At 39.9% G+C, this 6000-nt stretch overlaps 1 long non-coding RNA gene across 1 annotated transcript; it reads left to right on the top strand.

Moving 5' to 3' along the window:
• Positions 1-1392: 1392 nt before the first annotated feature.
• On the top strand, positions 1393-5428 carry LOC124193649. The gene is made up of 2 exons (XR_006874383.1): positions 1393-1652; positions 5329-5428. It is a non-coding gene; the product is annotated as an uncharacterized LOC124193649 (long non-coding RNA).
• Positions 5429-6000: the final 572 nt, after the last annotated feature.

Genomic DNA, 6000 nt, shown 5'->3' on the forward strand with positions numbered 1-6000 from the left:
TTCGTTGCCTCCGCCCAAAAGGCTTTATCGCTTGCGGTTGGGAAGAAAAGAACATACATCCGGGTTGAATATTTAAAAAAAAAAGTCATTTTTCTTTTGAGTCTGATTGTCACGGTGCTGGTGTCCGAGACAAATCGTTTAGAAGGGGGGGGGGGATATTATTATACGGCCGAAAGACACAGTGAAATATAAAATTTGAAAAAAGAAATGTGCCAATAGGACAAGTTAACAAAAGGTTTTAGCCTATTCGCACCCATCGGCTCTTGTGTTTCGTGTGCTGGCCATGAAGAAACTTATTTTTCTCAGAACTTCTTTTTCTTTTTTAGACAAAAATTCGATTCACTCGACTTTTATTGTCAGGTGTCTGAGGGGAAAAATGGGAGGAGATTTCCAAGGTGTACCACCGCTATGTGTGTATTTCTCTCTTTGCGGTGGATGGTTAGCGTCCGCGTTTGTCCGCGCGGTCGAGCGGAAGTCGACTCTCCAGAATTTTTCTTTTTTTCTTTCGGTCAGCAAATGAGGAGTACCTAGAGCTCATCTGCTCCCTGGTGATTTGTTCACGAATTCACGGCTCTGTGAAATCTGCTCTACCGCAGCCTAACTGTTCGACGCATCCACCGTCCACGAAACAACGTCTGGCGCTATAGGCCTACCACCCCGGAATAGTCTAATCCACTTTCGGTTTTTCTTTCGTGTTTTGGGTGCCGGGTAAAAAAAAAAGGCGATGGAATTTGAATTGCCTAAAAATGTTCAAAGGGATGATGATGTGAAGCTGCTGCCAGGTCCGTATGTATTCAAAAGGGGTGGTGGCTCAGCCTCTCCTCTCCCTTTATAGACAGTCGGTTGAGAGAGACAACGACGCCTTTTGTCAAATATCTTTCGAAATATTTAATACTTCAAATATATTTTTCGAAACGGGACGGACGCCTCTTGAAAATTGCCTGCCGTGGCATTATGATGATTATCTTTTTCTCCTTCCTCTTTCTTTCAGTGGGGGACTCAAAAAAGGTACTTTGTTTCATTTCGTTTTGATTGTGTATAGTCTTTTTTTATTATTATTATATCGCTTTTTATTCGACGTGCGTTTTCCTTTTTCCTCGTTGGCGTCTGCACAATTCCTCCGCACCAACAAGTTGTAAGTCGGAATCTCTGGGAAGAAAATTGAACGTCTCTAACGGCCGTGTCACTGGCATCGCTTTATTTATCGGTGGTCGGACGCTCATCTCCGAGACTCTGCTGGAATCGAATGGCTGCTGAATAAATATCAGGTAGAGAGGGCGTAGCAAATCGCAGCGTTGCGGCTCTTTCACTCGTAAATTACGGCTCAATATTCCAATACCTCGTCCCCGCAAAAGGCCAACAGACGGGAAAAATCCTATCCAACTTTTATTCCGTCTGCTGTCGTCAAGTGGAATTTCCGCGACGTGACACGACGCAGCCGAGCATCCATCAACAAAACACACGGCGACATTTCGGTTCCTTTTTTTCTTTCATCTTTTTGGAAACGGAAAACGATAAAGAAAAGAAGAAAATAGAAGAAGATGCCTTCGCGTTTCCTGACCCTTTGGTCGATGCTGGCCAAGCCCAGCCAGCAGTCGACGTCCAGCACCAAGAAGAAGAATAAGAAAGACACTTTGGCCTCGTCACAACAGGTAAGCGCGTGTCTTTCGACCATTTCGTTCGTGTATAGAAAATAATAAAACATCAAATAACAAGAGGAGACTGTCATATGCGCACAAAAAAGATACGCACCCGAGAGATAAGGATTTTTTTTTTTTTGTTTAAGGGTTTACCAAACCAAACAACAACAACAACAACAACCAAAATTGTCATAATTTTGGATCTCGCCGGCCAGGCTTTTAGCGGCCCAGCAAGCACTCTACTATATTCGTTGGTCGTTTTTTGAATTTTTATTAGTTTCTTTAACTTTGATTCCTCCGAGTGTCTGCGGCGGTCCAGGACGTGTGTTTTGTTTGTGCGCAGTTGTGTGCTGTCCGTCCTTCGGGAAAAGTGCTCAATGGTGCGCATCGTCTTGTTTGCTGCGATTGGCCCAAATCACCGCCTAAACGGGCCCCGCAGACGTCCGTCTCTGCTGTCTGACTTGTCACTTTTTTAAAACGGTCAATCTCTTTTCTTCTTCTTCTTCTTTCCTTGTTCTTTCCTTACCTTGTATTCTAATTCTCTGTCGTCTTCGTTTGACTCTTTTCGGGGACATTTTCCAAGAGGATTTTATCTTGATTCGACAAGCAGACTTGACCCTTTTTATGTTGACAATTTCACATTACGTCAGAAATTGGTCGTTTCTCTTCTTCTTATTTTGTTTCCATCAACTCTTTTGGCTATATTATATCTCTCAGTTTTTTTAAAGATTTGTGCATAATAAATTATACCGGAGAACGGACGTCGGAAGGTATTTTTGTCTGTCTTGGGCGGGAGGAATCATTCGCTTTTTAGCGCCGTCTCTTGTGTCTCTTCTCTTTCGTTTTATTTTTGTTGTTTTGGGGGAGGGAGAGAGAATCGAAAGTTGGGCCATTGTTATAATAAAGAGCGTTAAAGACCGTTTGTTTAACTACCCTCCTCTATCCGCCAGGTATGATGATATAAGAAGCGAAAATATGCGAGGAAAAAGAGATAATAGTCGAGAAAATAAAAAAAAATAAAACATAGAATAAAAAAAGAAATAAATTATAGAGTTATGAAAATGAATAATTTTTTTTTTTTTTTTTTTTTTTTTTTTTTTAGAAGGAGAAAATGTGTCTGGATTGAATGTAATCTCTCCTGCTATGCCATTAAGCATGTACTATAGCTGGGATTGAGGTCTCTCCGCACACACACACAAACGCATAGACATATAACATGACTGTCGCTGAAAAAAGAAAATACGGTCACGTACTCATGTTCTTGATTTGTTAACCGGGGGACAGTTGGTTTATTTATTTATTTATTTAGTTCGTTTTTATTTCTTCTTTTTCGTCGTCGTGCGAAATGAGGTCGAGCGTCATCTGTTTTTCTTCTTTTTTTTTTTAGTTAGTTTTTGTTTTTTAATTGCAATCAACGGCGAAATGTATATATTTAAAAAAAAAAAAAAAATCGTCCGAGAGTTTGTTGTTGCGTTGCTTTGGGCTTCCCGCCTCCTGTTGCGCAGTGAATTTCACCCGATTTCACCGGATCGTCCTGGACATCGTGACATGATATGCACCAAGTTGGATATAGGCCTACCTAACACAGTCATAATAAAATATAATGCGGGAGACAGAGACGTATGTGCAACTCTGCGAGTTTGTGCACTCATCTCCTTATTGTTAATGCTCATGTGAATTTTTCTTCTCCCGTCTCTGCGTATACGACAGGGGGCCCCCCTGGTTGTTGTTGCTGTTGTTGTCATAACCGCGGGAGGAATCCTTTTTTTTCTTCTTCTTCTTCATCTTCTTGGAATTCACGGCGAGTGAACCAAGAGCCTCTTCTTTAAAAACAACACGAGAAGTCCATCCCGGTTTTTCCTTTTTTTTCTTTTTCACGTCGGCAATCTGTCGATCGTTTTCTCTCTTCCTTTTTATAAGGAATTTGATATTTCGTTGTTGTTTTTGATTATTTTTATTTTTTATTTGATTTTTTCTCCGTTCGGCGTTTCGTGACTGGGATCGCGTGCTGCCATCTAGCGCCGTCCGTCTCACGTTTGCCCATTTACGTCGCCAACGGGAAAAGAGGCGAAGGCGACAGAGAAAAAGAGGACGGTGACATGCACACAACTACACAGGGCAGCAGCTAGCAGAAAGCCTTTTTTGCGAGTTGATGAATGTTTGACGTTATCTGATTTGAAATATTTCCTACAACACCGGCGGGACAAACTTGGTGAACCAGAAGGGAAAAGAGCATCAGCTAGAAAGCTACTACTAAAAAACTACTACTACTACTCACTCTATACACAAAAGAGAGAGACACACACACACACACATTTTCACTCCGTCACGCAAGAGCGGACGACAGTCATAGCTCATCTCTTTTTCATTGAAAGATTCTTCCACTCCCGTTTTCAATTTTTTATTTTCACCGGGATGAAATTCCTTTTTTTTTAATTTTTGAAATAATAAGCTGATGAGACTATTAATAGGCAAAAACATTTTTATTCTTTTTCATTTTCCCTAACGAAAACAAAAAAAAATCTATGGCGCGTCTGATTTACTTCACCTTATAGGCTAAATTGAATATTCCGAGCCCTCAGCTATAAACCGCTATAAACTAAGCTAAGAAAAAAAAGGTGCACATTTATTCAGTTGTTTCGTCGATCATTTCTTTTTCTCCCCGCAACAATAAGCGTCTTTCCGCGTCTTTCTTCTTTCACGAAATTTATTTTAAGATTTTATTTTTTGGGACTAGAGGGGATTAAAAGATGACGGGTCACGAAAGGGTTTTTTTTCCCGCTCTCCATCCTTTTTTTTTATGTTTCATACATTAAAAAAAAATGTAACGCTCAGTTAATAACACGTGAACGCGATTGGAAGGGGTTTATTTCACCGGGAGAAGAATAATAATAAAAAATGTAAATTTTCACGAGGCCATTGAACTGATAATCCTCGTAGTTATTTATTTGTCGGATAGATTTTTGTTGGTAACTGCTGCTGGGCTGATGTAGGTGTGTTCTATCCTCCTCTCGATCGGTCTCTCGATCGACATTGGTGTAGAAATAATTTATAGGACCCTACAACAAATAGACAGAAAAAACAAACATGTGCAGGTTTGAAAAGCGCACGATCTCAATTTTCGGGACAGAAATGTTTCGTTACGTAACTTTAAAAAACAAAACAAAAATGAATAAATCAAAGACGAGAGAAAAAGGAAAGAAAAAACTCTGTCGGTGGCCATCGGTTGGATTCGTTTTTCCTCGTTAGAATTCCCCCCTCAATTTTCTCGGCAACAACAACAACCTTGCGGTTGGGTAACTATGTGGGTACGTGGCTTCTGCCAATAAATGCGATCGCAGTCTGAAAAAAAAAAGAAACACGAAAAATATGGAAATACAAGTAGCAAGTTCATGGTGAAAAAAACAATAAAACAAACAAAACCAACTGATTATAAATTCTAATAGACTTCGTGATTGCCGATATAATACCGGCTATACTAGTCTACAGCACGCAGTGTATATAAGGGGTACCAATGTTTGTTTTTGGGTTGGCTACAATTTTTTTTTTCTTTTTATTGCCACCGGATTTTTGTTTTTCTTTTGTTTTATTATTTTTATTGGTTTATTATTTATTTGAATTATTTTTTTTTTGTTTCTTGTCTTTCTTTATTTTAACGTTCTCTTTATTTTTTAAATATAATAAACAGGTTCACTACCAACCTGGCTTTATGCCGGTCATTCCGATCTATGGCGAAGATATGGCCACCAGTGGCAGCACCAGAAGCGTCCGCGATAAAGGTAAGAAAACACCAAAAAATTACGATAATATTCAACCTCGTTTCGTTGTCTCATGTTTATCTCATTTTATTAGCTGTTAACATGTGGGAATCGTTGTTCGCCGACGCCCACACAGTGACCTCTCTCTCTCTCTCTCCATTTCTTTTTCTTTCCCCTCTTATTGTATGTCTTGAAAGCTCGAGCGCGACCTTTCCTTTTGTTTCTAAACTATAGAACCCCCCCCCCCCTATATACTTTTTCTCTCTTATTACTGTATATACAGACTCATAACGGAATGGCCGCGCTCTCTCGTTATTCAACCATTTGACTCCGACCACCCCCCAGTCTCTTTTTCTATATACTCCCGTTGTGTTGCGTATATTTATACAATGACTTCAACAGTTCAACTCTCTTCCAGTCCCAGCCAAATGTAGCAAAAGGCAGATGACCCGCTGGAGATGTGCACAACAGAAAAAACAACAAGGACTCGTTGCTGTTATTACATGAAGCTCTCGACACTCTACTACTATATTCCAATCAAATTGTAGAGATACAAAAGATCATTCACTGATGTATTGCAAAGGGGAAAGTAAAAATAAATT

This window comes from Daphnia pulex, chromosome 5 (assembly GCF_021134715.1).
Source record: "Daphnia pulex isolate KAP4 chromosome 5, ASM2113471v1".
In the NCBI taxonomy this organism is placed as follows: Eukaryota; Metazoa; Arthropoda; class Branchiopoda; order Diplostraca; family Daphniidae; genus Daphnia; species Daphnia pulex.